Here is a 17,898-nt window from a genome sequence, read left to right as displayed (position 1 = left end):
TCCCTGCATTAGAAGATGATATTTGTTAGAGATATAAAGAGGAAGAAAAAAGAAAACTCGGGCAGACTTAAAAAACTAAATTTGCTATTTCAAGACTGTGAACAATGGTGGTTGGACTATTTCATTTCATACCACAATCCCATTTTGAAGTGCTAATGTTCCAGAATTTTCTTACACTAAATAAAAGTCAGTGGATGGCTGTTGGCTTCACAGTTATTAATTATACATTATAAAAGATTATTTCCCTCACTCACTAGTAAATGGGATTTTTGCCATATATATTATACATATTTCTGTATAACACAGAGTAGGAAAAATTCCAAACAGCAAACTGTGAGACATAAGACTGATGCCTATATTACAAAGGATACTGGTGAAATCACAATCATCCAGAGAATGAAGTGTTCTTATACTGTACTCTTTGTATATTTAAAATACAGCTATAGCCCAAAAAGTGATTACGTAGAAATAGCACCTTCTTAAATCAACAGATTTTATTCTGCTTAGGTTTTTTTACCCCATCCATCATGGTAACTGAGCACCTCCCAGAATTAGGAAATTAAATAAGATGAATGTCCATCTTCCACCCTCCACATCTGCCCTGGAAACTGTATATGAAGTGAGTGAATTTTTGTTGTTGAGTAAATCAATCTATGCTCCCTCATACAGCGTCTCCTCACTACAATTCCCCACAGTGTGTCACTCACCACACCGCCAGCCTGCTAACCCAAACCAGCTCAGACACTTCACAGGCTATGCATGTGTAGCGTGAATCTCACATGTTTAGTTTGCTGTCAGAAATAGATGATTTTTATTCTCTAACATTGCAAAACCAAGGCGGTCTTGAGAGATGTCCCTGGATTTCTTTCTGCCTTGTGCATCAACTGATTTGTTAGCTACAAGCCCAATCCTGAGGTGCTGAAAAACCCTCAACTCACCTGAGCTTCAAAAGGCATCAAGTGTGTTCGATATCTCACAGGATATATTTAATCAAACAAATGTAATTTTTACTCACTGAACATATTTTAAACAGTCAAAACTATTAACAGTTTCTTATTTTAAAAAATCCCTTCATTCATGACTTGTTTGAAATACCCAAAGAACAAAACAGCATTTTCTCTAGGTCTCTGACTATGGTGAGCGAGATATTCCTATCCTTTTCTGCATAGGTGCAGTCAAATGGTGTTCCAGGCTATGGGCCAAAATTTGCCCTCAGTCCATGTGCTCAATTCCCATTGGCATCAATAATAACTACACCATGGAGGGTAATAGTAAATGGGCATATATGTGCAAGCTGCTCAAACAGTACGTTCTGAATAATTAATTTTAAACTGTTGCACAGATACAAAACATTATTGCTAATTTCTAACCAGCACAGAGGACTTTTCTCCTCCTGATGCAAGCGTGTGACTCTCCGTAAAGTTAATTGAAGCCTGGGGTGTGTCTCAAAAGGATAATGGAGACACGCGCGCGCGTGTGTGTGTGTCTGTGAATACTGTACCTACAAAATGAAACCAAATTTCTAGAACGCTGTGTACATGGTGCTTATATAACGGTCTTCAATCTGACTTCCCTGAAAATATACAGTACTATGTACTCATCTTTCCAGGGTTACAACTGAATAAAGGAATTGATGAAAACATATTAATTAATGCCACGTGTATTTAACTATAAATAAGTTATATTCAGTCTCCATGACACAGTTCCACATAATATTTTCTACAGATGATTTTTCATGGGATGTATAAGTACAAAACCCATTATTTAGGACCTGATTTGAATCTCAACTATATCAACGTAAACCTGGAGCTACTTCACTGAAGTCAATCGAATTACACTGGTTTAATACAGAGGTGTCAGATCCTGCAACTGAAATCAGTAGGCCTATTTGAATGTAAAGTTCTTGTGAGTAAAGTGCTTGAAGGCTCAGAACTAGTGTTGCCAACCTCCAGGATTGCCCTGGAGTCTCCAGGAATTAAAGATTAATCTTTAATTGAAGATTATGTCATGTGATGAAACCTCTAGGAATACATCCAACCACAACTGGCAACCCTACTCAGAGCCCAAGTGGAGCTCTACATGTTTAAAATCTATAGGTTTCTTTTTAAATCGCTAAAAATCTCCATCTCTCATTGAAGTCATTCCTTATCCCTGACTAGCTACTATTATAGAGGAATTAACCGTAAAATATCGGTAGTGGGCGGAAAGCAACCAACATAAGTCACGTTTCAATTAAAAGACATCAGACAAACCAAGAATAGTAGTAGGAATCTCTACTGAATAAGCAGAAAATGGTGGCTATTCTTCCCATTTACCCTGGCTATTTTGTTCTTCTTTTGCTATTTTAATTCTTACCATTAGATCCTCTTACTGGATGTAGTATGTACACAATGGAAATAGCAACACACACACACACCCCCCCACCTCTCAAAGGGTCCAAGAACTGCAATTAACACATTAAGAAATAATAACTGCCAAGGGAGCAACCACTATAAACAGTGTGTAGCTAGCTGATGTAGCAAGAATTCTGGTTGGAAAGGGAGTATCCCTTGGGGAATAGAAAGCAGAAAGAAACAAACATCTCACAATATTGCCTTGCTGTTTAGCTGAGGAACGCTGGAATCCATTTGTACACCTATTTTTTTGTTTTGCTTTAATACCAATATTTACTACCAATACTTTAAACTAGAGCTGGTTGACCATTAAATACATTTACAAAAAAATTCAAAGTTGTTTTTCATTTTGAAGTATTAGAAACTGACCTGTTCTTTGCTATTTCAATTTTTTCTTCATTGTTTAAAAACAGAAAACACTTAAGTGTTTATCAATATTTTTGTTTACTGAAAACCATTGACAATGTTTTGATCAAAAACTGGAAAAAGCCAATTGTCAAAGTTTGTCATTTAAGTTATTTTTCACCAAAAAATTTCCATTTTCAAAAAAGACTTCTTTAATTCAACTTTTTGGTTTGAAAAATTCAAACCAGCTCTACTTTAAACCCTACTCAAAATACCTTGTGTTAAACATAACCAATATTTTTGACAGAAAGATGAATGGGAGGATTGAATCACTTGATCTTTTTCATTCTTGGTTCATGATCCCTTCCATCTTTTAATCCTGACTTCTGTCTTGAGGGGCGGATCCTCAGAGCGTGTAAATTGTGATTCCTCCATTTACTTCAATGAAGCAACGACAATCTACACCAATAGAAGATCTGCCCCTCAGTGTTTAGCCATCTGACCTTGCAACCACAAAAGGCAACAGCCTCTGTCTTCTTCAGGGGCCTGATCCAGTGCCTACTGACGTAAATGGGAGAGCCTCCCACTGACTTGAACAGGTTTTGTCTGTGAAGAACAATTGACTGCCAACTGGGGTCTGACCCAAAACAAAACAGGGAAGTGGACCAACTTTCTTGAGCTGAGATTAATATCCCCTTGACTCTTCCAAATTCTTCAGAACCTGACATTGTCTCTTCCATGTAGTCATACTGAGCTCAGTTCACGAAAGGCATAAGAATTATATATTTTATATTTTTCTAATTGCAGCAAATCATCAAATCCTGACTTTCGTTTACATTTCAGAAGGAGCTATATGAAATAGTTACTATAGTAATGATTATCAAATTTCAATTTTTTTAAAAAAAGACAGTTGATTTAAATATTTAACCAGTGGATTTAAATATTTATATTCTGGACCAGATCCTAAGACCCTTACTCACACCGAGTAATACCTTACTCTAAAAGGAGTTCCACTGAAACTACTAAAGGGTGGCAAAATAACCCTTAGGAAATTGCTGGATTTCTATAAACCGAAAAGGGCCTGGGCCTGGAACCCTTTCTCAGGCGAGCAGTCCCATTGAAGTCAAAGGGAATAAGAAAGGGCTACCATGCCTATAATTTGGATAATACTATATGGTTTAGTAATTTTAATGAACAAGAATCAGGGCCTGATCATGTTCCCTTGAAGGTCAACAGGAGCTGTATTGACCTCAACAGCACCAGCAGGAAGCCCTGCATTTTTTTTTCACTGAAATTAAAAGCCAAGAGAACGACAATGGAAAAAATAAAATAAATTATAAAGCATCTTGCTCCAAGCACAATTCCCACTGAGAAGCTCTATATCAATGTAAAAGACAGCTAAAATATCATAATTATAAACACCTTCATAAAATTCCAATAAATCCAACCTAGCCAGAAAAAATGAAGGAGGCGGCAATAAATACGGGGATAACAGTAGTCATGCTTAAAATACCTTTTGGGAGAGGGAAGTAAGATGCTTTTTAAAACTGAGGCAGATGCCTGTTATCCATTTGGTAAATCTGACTAGTATTTGAGAAACGTTCAATCATCCAGGATGGCTTGGGGCCTCTCTCTCGTCATTCAGAATATAAGCTTTCTCAGCTAATAACGTGGCACTTTGTAGAAACAGTATTACATTTATTTTTCAATTTTCTGGATTTTGTACCGAGTGCTGCTGTGTTCAAGTGAACTGAATAAAAGCATAAACTGCAAGTGCCATCTGGAGAACATTCTTTCAGCATGCTGAGTAATAGCAGCAGCTTGGGCACTACCTGCGATAAATAAATGTCATTAAAAAGAGTCAAAAATGGCTTGTTTCTATGTGATATAGCTGCAACAAAATGCATTTTACTTCACCCTGCAGCACGGCGGTTTCCATCTTTATGACAAAAAAATAACCTAAGGGTTTGTCTATATGGTGCAGAAATGCATACTATGGGAGTGTGATTTCTGAAGAGCATTAATGTGTTGTGCATTAATTGGCCCAAGTAAACCCTGTTGGTGCATGCTAAATGTTCCCTAGTGGGCTTTAAAATAGTGTTGTTGAAACAGTATAATGTTAAAGCACACTGTGACTAGAGCACCTTTACTGCGCACCAGCAGGGTTTACATGGACCAATTTATGCACAACAGGTCAGCTCACTCTAGAACTCACTCCTATAGTGCACATTGCTCTACTGTATAGTGTATATAAACCCTGAGTGTTTGTTTCACAACCATTTATGTTATCATCAATGTTATTAACAAAATGTGAATCCCGCAAGTTTCTGTACTCCAACAGCAATGCTGCCTGCCACTAAACTGAGCAATCCTTACGCAATGGATTCAAAATCTGATGCCTCTTTACCCGGTTCTGAATGCCCAACATCACTTATGATGTCCTTAGATCTGCTAGCAAGAGTTGGAAGAATTATTTGTGGGCTTTTTAAGCTGTGAATTTATCAGCTTGAAAAAAATGTGATAGTCTTTTTCACTCTAGTACCAAGCCTGTCCAGCCTCTCTTTTCCAGCAACAATAAAGAATAAGCTGGCTGTGGGGCTTAGTTGATGAGATATGAGTGGTCAGTGTGGTAGACTTCCATCCATCTTTTAGACCTTTGCCTGCTGGCTCAGGTTTGAGACATGCACCTCCCTCTTGTTAAGAAATTACTTCAGATTTTAACTTAAGGGCAATTGTCAAAGCTTGCACACAGGTGGACCCAGAGCACATTGAATGTAATGGGCGTCTTTCTATGGGTTTTGGAGCAGGCACTTAGTCAGCAAAGATTAGTTGGCTAAGGATGAGAATCAGTAAAAGACAATGCAATTATTTTGATAATCAGCTACTCAGCCATAGCTGGTAAATCTTGATCCCATTGCCTTCCATTTCAAACTCACATTGCCTTCAATAGGACCAGTATTTGGCCCCTCACTTGGAAGGGAGGTGGTTCTGACCTGAGGAAAGTTACTGTAGTAAAATCAATGAGGTGGTGGTGGGGGCAGGACCATATCTGCTCTTTATACCTGTGTGACCCTTCAGTAACTAACAGTTGGTCAAAGGTAACAGAGCAGAATTTGACTCATACTCTCCAAAGCACTATGGGCACTCATCCCCCCCAGATCTACCCTTTTATGCATAGTCTCCCCTGCTCTACATTCAGCTGCCTCCACTGCAGGTTTCCCCCTTGAACCTTCAAGTGGGCACTTCACACAATTAGGTTTCAGGTGGGCAGGGAGAGGGGGTGACATGAGAATTGGGGAGTCAGGGGCAAGTTCGGGAGTCTGAGCTGTCCAAGGGACACGCATTGTTCATTTCCCTCTGGCCCCACGGACCTTACCTGAAAAACACAATACTGTACAGGAGGACTGGGCTCTCAGTCTGAAACACTGAATAAAAACATTTGCTTTTATCTTTTAAAAGTATTATTTATTTATTTGTTTGTTACTTTCTATTAAAAAAATAACTGTTTTAAAGCCAGTTTGGGATCTTCCCAACTTGACACATCATCTGCAGCATTCATGAAGTGAGGACATGTTTCCCTACAAAATACAGGGCAGAGGTAACTACCCTTCTCTGTGTGAGGTGACTCATTCTCATGTTGGATGCCATACCTTTGATGAAGCACCTTGTGTAGGAAGGAAAGATTTATTTGGTGGGATTTTAACTTTTTTTTAAAAAAACTTTTGATTTATAAGTTTCGCCAAGCAATGGGAATGAAAATAAGTAACTTGTGAAGTTAGATGTTTATATAGCCCAAGACCCATACCTGCCACCAAGTGCCCAGTCCTCAAAGGAGGGGAGCATCATGAACTCCCAGGGCACTTGGCACATTTGCAGGGTCAGGTCCTATCTGCAATAACAGAGTGCAGCAGAAGTCCATGGGCACAGAAAATCCACAGATTCAGTTCTCACTCAGATGATGCTGAATTCTCCAAAAAATAAAACATTGACATTTTAAAAATTACATTATTATGTTCTTAGAGTCTGGCCCTATAAGCCTTGCTCATACCAGTAATCAGTAGCTATTCTCAGAGGGCATGTCTAAACTACAAACTTAAGTTGACTTAAACTGACATACAGCCACACGCAGTAATTACGGAGATTTTCCATGTCCATGCTACCCTCCTTCTGTCGGTGGAGTCCTCACCAGAAGCGCTTAAACTGACTTAAGAGGAGCAGTGTGGAGAGCTGAACGCATGGGCTCTCAGTTCCAGGTGGAGCTCCCCACTCCTTACTCTGTAGTGTAGACCAGGCCTCAGTGAAGTCAAAGGATTTACTCACTTTATATTTTACTATTTGTATTGTACTACTGATAGCACCCACAATGCACCAGGATCTGTACAAACAAAGGAACCTACAGTTCTTTCCGTAAAGTATTTAGAATCTCAAACAGACAAAGGGCAGGAGAAATGAAAAAAAAAAGGTTAGATTGCAGATTAGCCACATCTTCTTAAAGCACTTGAAAATAAATAATATTAGATACATTTATCTATCTGCTGTCACCCCTCAATCTGTTCGCATGAGTAAGACTTTGCAGAATCAAAGGCTAAACTTCTTGGATATGAAGACAGGAGTGCACTGATTTAGCTAGGACCCTGTCTTGCTAAGCCTTACTCGTGTGAATAAGATTTTGCTGGATCAGGCCCATAGTGAAATCTCTCTTGTTTTGCCTGCAGTCAAATTCAAACTATATACAGGAATAGAAATGTCTCCTTTTCTACCCATCTCAATTTAGTATCCATTTTAAAGCTTACCTTTGACCTTTTAAAACGAATAATACACTTAAACGATTTATAAAAGCACCAAATATCACTGAATCGTAATTATAAACAATTTGTGTTTATCTAAAATGCATGTTTTCCATTTTTAATTTTTTTAAATGTCAAATTTAACAGAAGGAAAGATACTTTTGGGGTTTTTTAAATCATGTTAAATGTTTAAGCAGAGATACTGCCAGCATAACTAGCGCAACTTACTACAAACATCTTCTGTTCCATCATTCTCTATATAGTTAGACTCCTTTAAAGTGCCTATCTCAAATAGAGAGTTTTCACAAATCAAATTGCACGTAACGAGTATAGGAATTCAAAACCACAACATACTGGCCTGACTAAAAATACGTTGTCCAATGTGAAAACAGCCCCCACGTGTAACCACGTCATAACCTTTAACCTATCCATTCAACAAGACCCCAAGAGGGAAAAAATTAAGCCTTACTGTATCCCCGAAGGGAAACAAATCATACCAAAGGAAGCAGTAAGTTCAGAACTGAAGAGCCCTAATAGAAATGCCCTGTCCCTTTTAAAGCAGGAGGCTGGTAGATTTAGCACCTCAACTGATTAGAAGTACGGGGGCATCTCACCTGGAGAAAGGTAGTTCCTGAAGCACCAAGTCCCAACCATTTAAGGCTTTATACTACAAAACCAACACCTTTCAATTCACCTGGAAACTAACTGGAAGCCAGAGCAGGTGTCACCCATACCAACGTAACCACTACAGAGGGATAAAGAGCCAACCCTGATATTCTATGATTCTATGATGCCACATAATAGTCTCAGCTACAGTTATCCACACACCTTTCTCACCTTTAGATTAGACAACTGCTTTGTGCTTTTTGATGGGACTACACATTAACACCATTTAGATCCTTCAGTAACTTAAGATAACACAGAATGGGGCTGTTTACTTATGAAGCAGCGCTTCACATACATAATATATTGCACCAGAGCTCTGTAGCCTGTATTACAACAATCCTGGAAGGGCTGTCCACAGGCAGTGAACCAGGACTTCTGGATCAGGAACATGAGACACTGCTGCTTAAGCTAAAAGGACCAAGGGCTAACTTCACAAAGACACTTAGGTACTTTTAGGCACCTAGGGGGGGGAAAAAAAAATCACAGGAACACACTGTAATTCACAAAGCCTGAGTTGGGTGCCTAGGCTCCCTATACAATGAACTGGGATAGATAGGTGCCTTAGACTGAAATTCACAAAAGCTGGCATACTAGGTAGAAAGCCTCCTAAGTTAGACCATGGAAGATGCCAATGAGAGAGTTATGCAACACCCCACCCCTCTCACAGAGTTAGGCATCTAAATCTGGGCTGCAGGGAGGCGCCTATTTCTGCCAGTGACTCAGCTGTGAACCCTCATCCACTGTGAATAAATAATGAAAGAATCATTGGGCCAAAGAGAAAGCAAGCATGAGGATGACTGTGTAGGTGGGTGGTTGGAGAACTAACCAGAGAGTTCTGGGGAGAGCCAGGATCCACTCCCCTACTCCAATGACTTTTTAAAATTATTTAGCCACAGTGGAAGAGCTTCAACAGAAGAGAGTGAGGGAGCCCACATCAGAATATCTCATAGCCCACTGGTTAGGGCACTCACCTGAGCAGTAACAGACCCCTCCCTATTCAAATCCCTTCTCCCTTTCAGGCAGAGGAAGGACTTGAACCAGGGGTCTCCCACCTCCCAGGTGGGCACCCTTACCACCAGGCTAGAAGTCTGGAAGGAAGGCCTTCTCTTTACTCCCCACCCTCCCACTTTGTGTAAGCTCACCTACAGGGACCCAGTCTGGTAGACGAGCCCTGAGTCCACTCACCAGGTCAGGCCCTGCAGGCATGTCAGGCAGACGAACACCTATCTTCACCTGGTTTGTGAACTGCTCTGGGGCTCAGGCATCTGAACACCTGGGGCGGAGCACCAATGTGCATGCACAGAGGCAGAAACATAGGCACTTAGAGAACTTTTACTGCAAAAACTTAGGCACTAAGGGAGCTTAGGCACCTACAGTGTGCGGCGGCAGCAGAGCAGGGATTTTGTAAATACCACTAGGCCTGATTTTGGGAGTTAGGTGCCAAAAATCATGGCAGTTAGGCACCTAAATCCTTTTGTGAATCTAGCACCAACTGACCAGCAACCTGTCTGTTCAACTATAGAGAAAGAGTCCTCCCTTGAATAGTGATAAATAGCTATGCTCTGCAATTACTACTATCACCTTCTCTTTAAAACTGAGGAGAAAAAGAACTCTGCAGTTAGAAATACACAATAACAAGAAATTAGCAATGACTATCATTAAGGATTCAGAGGCTGAAAAAGAACAGTTGGAGCAATGCAGCTGGAGCGGCTTTTTAGAGTAAGCTGATTATTTTCTTGCCATTAATGAATTATTTTTCACAGGAATGTAGGACTTGCTTAGTGCACTCCTGCAAATAACCCAGATTTGCCATGAAGAAGAATGCTCTGTCTACCATAGCATGTAAAAGCCATTGTCCTCCCAGCCCTCATGTTAGCCACAGTGTTCATCTAACCTCTTTGTTATCATGTCACAATAGAAGCAGAAAAAACACTGAAAGCCTAAGTAAATTCTGATGTTTGACTCAAGATTGATCTTACCACTATCCTACAATAAGTGAATTCAGAGATTAAAGCTGGGATTTTTCAAAGGTGCCTAAATGAGTTAGGCACTGAAACAGAGGTGGGGTTAACCACCTAACTCCCTTAGCAGTTCAAGATGAGATTTTCAAAAGACACTAAAAAGTAGGCTCAAAGACATAAGAATCCAAGTTGTAATTAAGAACCGATGAGCACCCCACAGTCACATGCCTCAGTAGAAGGCTGGTTTCCCATCAGAATTCGAATGAAAAGCTATGGGCATGACCAGTCCTGGAACTTGTCCATAGAACTCAACACGTGCCAGGGGGAAAAAAATCAAAACCTACCTGTTCAACCGAAACAGCAATTAGCTCACCATTCCCAACTGTGGTTGCAGTTCTAGCCTAGCCCCCCCTGAAAATGCTTCAGCAACTAATTTAAAGAAACTGAGGTTCATTGTGGAAGTGTCAATGAGATTAGGTTCACAAAGTTGATGGGCAGTTTATGCCATGAAGACTGTAAGGGGCAATGAGAAAGAAAGTGGTAGGGGTGGGCAATGCTTGAGAGATTTGGGTTAGTTCTTGAAGACATTCAGCCTCCCATCGGATGTGTGACAGAAGAATTTTCCAAAAATTGTACCATATTAGTAACCACAGTCTGTGTTGAAAGAATTGTTCCTGAAGCAGCCTTTGAGATTTGTATTCATAGAACACGAAATCAGAGAACAATATGTGATAGAGAGACTGTACTGATGTTTGTGGCACTGTTGCTAAGGCTCCCCAAGAGATCCAGCCAGACACAAGACAACATTAAAGCATGCCTCCACCTTCCCTGTTCACATCCATGAGCTATTATTTAAACACATACACTTAGTAATCTTATAATGCAGTCCTGTAAAATCATTCAACTAAAACTACAAAATTACTCTCCAGTTTAGCAGACCTGATACACGAAACATTGCCTATGTGACAATGAAGGTATGGCGGGGATCGGTAAGGGTAGTAAGGTATGTACACACACACACACACACACACACATATAGAAGATGGAAGGAAACCCAAAATTACTAAGCAAGATTACACTGTGAATGATATGGTTTCTTCACACATCTGATATATAGCATCTTTTCTGGTGTCCTGCAAAAGGTGACCAATTTGAAAATCTAAGCTGTAGGAATTGCTAAGGAAAATGAAGAAATGCTAATGACCAGCAAGAAGGAAGGTGCCTAGAACTTTGTGCCAAAGTTACATCCACCTTTTTGTGACCTAGACACTTTTGGAACAATTGCAGAATGGCATAAGGACTGAAAGAAAAAAAAAGGTTTGTTTTTTTTTTAACCCAGTCTACAGAAGTTATAGCTGGTTTTCTGAGAGATGTTATGAAGCGTTCTACTGCATTTTTATTCTGGAGATGTAGGATCGGAAGGTGTGACCCAATGCAGTCTAATCCCAAAACAAAACAATTCACAGCTATCACTACACATTGTCAACTCAGTCCTTTCACCCAAAATAAGAAAGCAAACACCCCTGTAAATCATTTATCCATCACAGTTTTGTAACAAGAATTTTTGCCAGCTCCCATTTTGCTTCTCTCGCTCTCTTGTTCACTGCTCTACAAAAACCACCATTTCAGTTCTCTAAGCATACAGACTGGTAAGCACAAAGAGTTTGTATAGCTACAGCATTTTGATTTTCTTCGTTTAATTTTTTTTAAATGCTCTCCAAAAGACACTAAGACTAGGACACTAGATACTGCATTTTCATTCTCTTATCGGAGCCAGATAGGTGGCTCCATTGTCTGCACAATGGAGTCCACAGCTCAGGCAAGCTAATGTCTAGTAGTGTTGTTTATCCTTTATTTTTTCAAAGATTTTTACTAGAATAACATTTTTTAAAGTTACCGTAATTTTTTCTAATAGGTAGCACTTATGTGACAAATGTGTACTTAGCGCTTGTAATTGTCACGTGATTTATGTAGAAGTAATTGAGGTTAAACTACAGGCTACGTCAAACGCCTCATATTTGGCCCCATCCCTGGGAGTTGGAAACATCTGAAATAAATAAACCCATGTGTCACTTAAGAGGGTCTGGGCCTAATTACAATCATTTGTATTTTCATGGAAGCAAACTGCTACTTTAGCCTTCTGTCTTTAAGTCCAGAGCTAGCTTTTCTGCTCTTCTGGTACCCAAGTGAAAATATTACTCTTTCAGCAAGACTTCTGTTTTACTTTGACCAGCAAGGCAGCAACAACCTCCCTATCTCTGGCTCTTTTCCATGCTAAAATAAGAAGCCTGTTGTTATTCCAAGAGAGATGCTTGCTTCCACCTCCATTCTCTGTTGACTTACATAGATGACAGCATAGGAAACTCTCGAGGTACCATTTGTTGGCCACCTTTTTGTTACATTACTATTTATGATGTGCATTACAGTTATGCCTAGAAGCCCCAAACAAGATCAAGGTCTATTGTGCTAGGCATTTTATAAACACAGAGTGAGAGAGAGTCTCTGCCCTGAAAAGCTGATAAGCTTTCTGTGCCACAATTCCCTCACCCTTTGTCTGTTTTATCTATTTTGATTAAGTGACTTGCCCAATGCCACATAAGAACTTTGTGGTAGAGCCAGAAATTGAACCAAAATCTCCTGTGCCCCAGACCACAGGGTCAATCTTCTTCATTACATATGGACACACCTTTTCTACTGTAATCCACATTACTCTGAGCGCTAATCAAGCATGAGTTTCAAATGGCTGTTCACCGACGATTCTAGCCTCTTGAAGCTGCAACCTGCTCAGATCCACCCTCTTAACACGGATTCTATGCCTTCATCTAACCAGCTCCAATGACTTTATCCTAGAGACTCTGCTTTCAATGCAATCCATGCAAGTTATAATACTTATCATTTGTGTTCTCGTTAGAAGGCAGTTTAATTGTCACCTGTGTTCTTTGTTATCTACAGTAGATAGAGTTAATTGTTTCTTCTGGACTAGGTAATTATGGGTTATGTGACACTAGTGTCACAGTAGTGAGGTTTGGATGCACATCATCTTGGCTTTTTAAGAATATGTAAATATTTTGCTAAAGAAGTTTTACATGAACCAAATGGTATTGTGCAGAGTCTGAGTGTCCTGGAAAAATCATAGTTCTGGAGGTTCTTGATGCAGTCAGACTCAGACAGATCTTTTTACTGGCGCTGTTTCAGAATTTTATATACATAAATGGAAGCTAAATGTCGCTCTAGCTTAATTTACTAGCATTTACCTCATGTTCAAATTTGGCTTCAGCCACATTGCAAGGTAAAAATGGGTTTAGAGTCAGAGTTCAAGGCCAGAAGAGACCACTAGATCATCTAGTCTGACCTCCAGCATATCACAGGCCATCAACCCCACCCAGCACCCACACACTAAATCCAACAACCAAAATTAGACCAAAGTACTACAGCCCAGAGGAGACTACATTATTACGTGCCACAGCCCGAGAACGGGAGGGACTGAAGTGTACCAGTGCCTGACACCCTCTCAATAGCAGGGAAATGATTAAGTGAGATATGCCCAGATAATCCTGGCAAGTGACCTGCATCCCAAACTGCAGAGGAAGGCAAAAAACAAACAAACCCCAAGGTCACTGATAACGTGACTGGGGGCGGGGAGATTCCTTCCTGACCCCATATATGATGATCTGTTAGACCTGGAGCACGTCAGCAAGAACCAGCCAGCCAAGCACCGGAGAGTGAATGCCTGGTGCCACCCCATCTCCTGTTGTGGCCATTTCTCATGCTTCAAAGAAAGAAGATTTAAAATAAAATAAAATAAAATAAAAAGAGCAGATTACATTGGGGGAGGCAAGGTTTGGCTCATTCAATGAGACCCCACATGGAGCTTTGCTCTTACCATAAAAAACCACCACGAAATTGATCAGAGATTCTAAGGACAAAATATCAAGAGTGCTAGAAGTAATTAATGAACTGCACTGAGAGCGGTCTGTGGGAAAATGTGCATCGTATTTGCGATCTTATTGGACCCGATCCCCAGGTATCTATTCAGCCCATAGCGTCTAGTTTCAGTCACTGCCACTGATGTCTCTCTTTCCAGGAGGAGGAGAACTCCCCAAATTCATATATCAAATGAAAAGAAAAAGGAAGCATTCTGATTTTACTTCCTATATATCAGCGGTTGGGACAGGCCTCCCAGGGAGGTGTGGGAAAGTGGCAAGGGAGACACGAGCTGTGTGCTTTTTGTTTGTTGGTTGGTTGAAGAGCTCTGTCAACCCCAGGTGGCTGGAGCTCATGCAGAAGGGCCACACATGCCTGTGAGGTGGGGATAAAGGGACAGCTGAAGCCCCGCTGCCACAGTGTTGACAGCCAGAGCCCCGTTACCTGGGCTCGCCTCCTCCCCCCCACTGCCCTCAATCCCTCACTGGGAGGCAGCCCAGGCTCCAGCTCTCCTCCCTCCGCTCCTCCAATCCCTCACCTGGAGGTGGTGGGGCTCCAACTACCAGCCCCCAGGGTGGTGGCAGCAGCACCAGTGCAGAAGTAAGGGTGGCAATGGGGTGCTAAGTCTCCTGTGAAAAGTGCTGTGACAAATATCACTTTTCACACTGCCTCCCTTACTTCAGTGCCACTGCTGGCGCTGCGCTGCCTTCAAAGCTGGGCACCCAGCCAGCAGCCACTGCTCTCCGCTCTGCCTTCAGAGCTGGGTGGCAGTATATATACTGTTGGGGTTGGGGCCATAAATGATTAAAGACCCAAAAAAGCAGGGCCCGATCAAATAAGTTTGAGAACCACTGCTATATATAATTGTAATGCTGGGAATACTCCGGCGTTCTATATTATTTTAGAAATTAAACATGTTCTTGCCAGTTGCCAAAGGGAAAAAATATATTGTTATTTTCAAATTTATTTTAAATAATTTCCCTAGAGAATAAGCTACATTAAAGAGGTAACAATGAAAAAGAGAAAATGTGATCTAAACAAATAAGGGTTAATACAGAAAAATCCAGGAATACTTCAGCAACCAAATGCTCTTTCCTCTCAAACTAATACATTAGAATTAAAATTACAGATTACAATTTACCTCACTGCATTTTTCTTGTATTTTAAGGAAGATTTTCTTCTAAAACAATTTATTCATACTGAGACTAACCTGAGAAAACTAATGTAAACAACTGCAAAAAAAAAAAACCCCCCCAAGCAAAACCAGCCTTTTAAGAAAAGATGTTATCTATTTATCTCCATCACTGAACACTCAGACTCAGCACAATACCATTTGGTTCATGTAAAACTTCTTTAGTAAAATATTTACATATTCTTAAAAAGCCAAGATGATGTGCATCCAAACCTCACTACTGTGACACTAGTGGCACATAGTCCATAATTACCTAGTCCAGAAGAAACAATTAACTCTATCTACTGTAGATAACAAAGAACACAGGTGACAATTTATCTTCTTGGCAACCTTCTCTATGAATCTGAACAATGAGAAAGGAAGTGATGCAACTTTTGAACCATAAATCTTCCAAGTGTTTCACTACTGACTGTGAAAAATATCTACATAACACACTACTGCCAACCTTTAAATATACACAATATTTTTTTAAATTTCTCTCTGGCTTTCATTTACTTCACTGATGCAAGTATTTGAACCACTGATAACTGGGAAGTGTTTGTTTATTGTAAAAATCGGACCACTTCATCTAAATTAGGTCTCTCTCACACACATGCAAAGCTCCCCACTCCATAACCCCAATAATTATTTTTAAAAGTTTTGTAAAGAGGCACTCTATGTACATGTATATGTTCTTCCCCTTCCTTCAATGTTTACACACCATCTCTCTCTTACTGTGTCCAAAATCCACTCCTGGGACCTCGACAATTGAAACACAAAGCAGCAGCTGTTTGGCAACATTTCTAACCCTAAAAAGCAACTGTGATGAGATTTCATTTCACTAAACATTCAGACCTCATTCAGTGCGATGTGACACAACAGTCATGGTTTACAACAAATGTATATGAAATCAACTCTTTCAGCTAGAAAAGCCACATCAGATGCAGGATTTGTTTGTGTTAGCCAATATTACTGAAAAGAGTTGTGGCTACAAATGTAGCTAAGGCAAGAGAAATAATACCACAGTTCTCTGTGTGTTTGCTTTATACCTGGGGTCTTCATATCCTCCACGTTTTGACTATTTCCCAGAATCTCATAATGTTTATTATAAGGCTCCCGAAGTGCATACCGCAGAGCCAATTCTGACTGCTATAGCGCGCACGTAGTTAGGGTGCGGGGAGGTATTTTGCAAAATCCTTGAAAATACAAGTTCACAGCAAGCCTTGCTCCTTGGAGCCGCAGGGAGCAGACATCGCTTTTCAAATAAATAAATAAAAAGAACAACCCAGTTCATTCTCCCAGCCACAAATCTAAGAGGAGACGGATGCCCCCAACAAACAATCCCTCCCATCACCTACCAAAAGGCAATTTTAGCATTGTTCCGCTGGATGCAAATCAGCGCCAACAGCGGCGCAAACAGCCTCCTTCCTCCAGCACCAACCCCGTTCCCTTCGCACCGCCCGGCTGCGCTAATCCCCCCCCCCACCCCCCGACCACCCAAAAAACCCCACTTTGCCTTCCGACCCCCCCGCCCCGTTTTCCCCTTGTCTGCGGCAAACCCTGCACAGCAGCCTCTCGGTGCCGGCCGCTGCCCGTGCCGGGGGCAGCCGGTCCAGCCCCGCCGCGGGCTTTGCAAGCCGCCGGCTTCCTCCTCCTCCCCGGGCGGCTGCAGCGACCTGTCAGCCGGCTGCACCCCGCCTCCCACCCCTCATGTCACCTTCCCACGGATGCCCGTGCGGACTCGCCCGCTCCCGCTGGTAGCCTGATATATCCGGGGGAGGGGGCGGGGGTCACCCTTCAGCAACACCCCCCCACACCCCGGCCGGGCAGGGTCCCTGCGCACCCCCCGCTCTCCCCGCGGCGCAGAGCGGCTCACCTCCGGCTCTCCCGGCGGCTGCGGGCGGGCGCCCCTAGCTGGGCTCCATGGAGCGCGGTCGGTGTCACGCCGCCGCTGGACCGGGGGGGGCGGAGCGGGCTGCGCCTGCTCTGGCCGGGCCGGGGGGGGGGGGGTCCTGCGTCGCTGTCAGCCGCCGCCGCCGCCCGACTGGCGTGGCCGAGCCACTCTACGTGCCGCGGCGCTGCCCGCCCGCCCTGTCCTCGCGGCTGGCTGGGGAGCCGCGTCTCTCGCTCCCCCCGCCCCGCCCCACGCGAGGCTGGGGGGGCAGCGGGTGGAGGAGTGGCCCCGCCCCCTGGGTGCACATGCCGGGGAGTGTCACGTCTCCCTCCCCTCCCCAAATCGCTCGCTTGCCCGCCACGGCGCATGCCCGACGCGGGGAGGCGGGTGTGCCTGAGCCGCCGCGAGGCCCCCGGCGCCTTCTCCGCTCGCGGCTGGGGCGCGGGGCTGCCTCAGCCCCCGGCTTCCAGCTGAGAGGGGCCCCGGGGCGGCCCCGTGTGCCGGGGGAAAGGCCGGGGCGGGAGGCGGAGGGTGATGGGAGCAGGTGGAGAAGGGGGAGCAGGCGGGCTGATCGGGGCGTGAAGGGAAAGGCGGGGGGGGGTGGAGAGGGTGGCGATAATCAGCGGGTGTGGGGGAAACCGGGGTGCTGGGGAAAGACGGGAGCGTGGGGGAAACTGGCGAGTGGGGGTTGGCGGGGCCAGGAGCCCATGCGGAAGGGGGAGCTGGGGCGTTACTGATCGCGGGGTTCGCCACCCCT

The 17,898-nt window shown here is 42.8% G+C and overlaps 1 protein-coding gene across 1 annotated transcript in view; it reads right to left on the bottom strand.

The window, feature by feature from the left end:
* RAI2 (retinoic acid induced 2) overlaps positions 1-17,236 on the bottom strand; it is a 65,778-nt gene extending 48,542 nt beyond the window's left edge. The window contains exon 1 of the mRNA XM_074967606.1: positions 17,124-17,236. The gene's annotated coding sequence lies outside the window, so the exon portion shown is untranslated. The remainder of the gene's footprint in view (positions 1-17,123) is intronic.
* Positions 17,237-17,898: the final 662 nt, after the last annotated feature.

The sequence above is a fragment of the Natator depressus genome, chromosome 1, assembly GCF_965152275.1.
Source record: "Natator depressus isolate rNatDep1 chromosome 1, rNatDep2.hap1, whole genome shotgun sequence".
NCBI lineage: Eukaryota > Metazoa > Chordata > Testudines > Cheloniidae > Natator > Natator depressus.
Note: the sequence above shows the minus strand (reverse complement) of the source record. Positions and strands in the feature narration are given on the sequence as shown.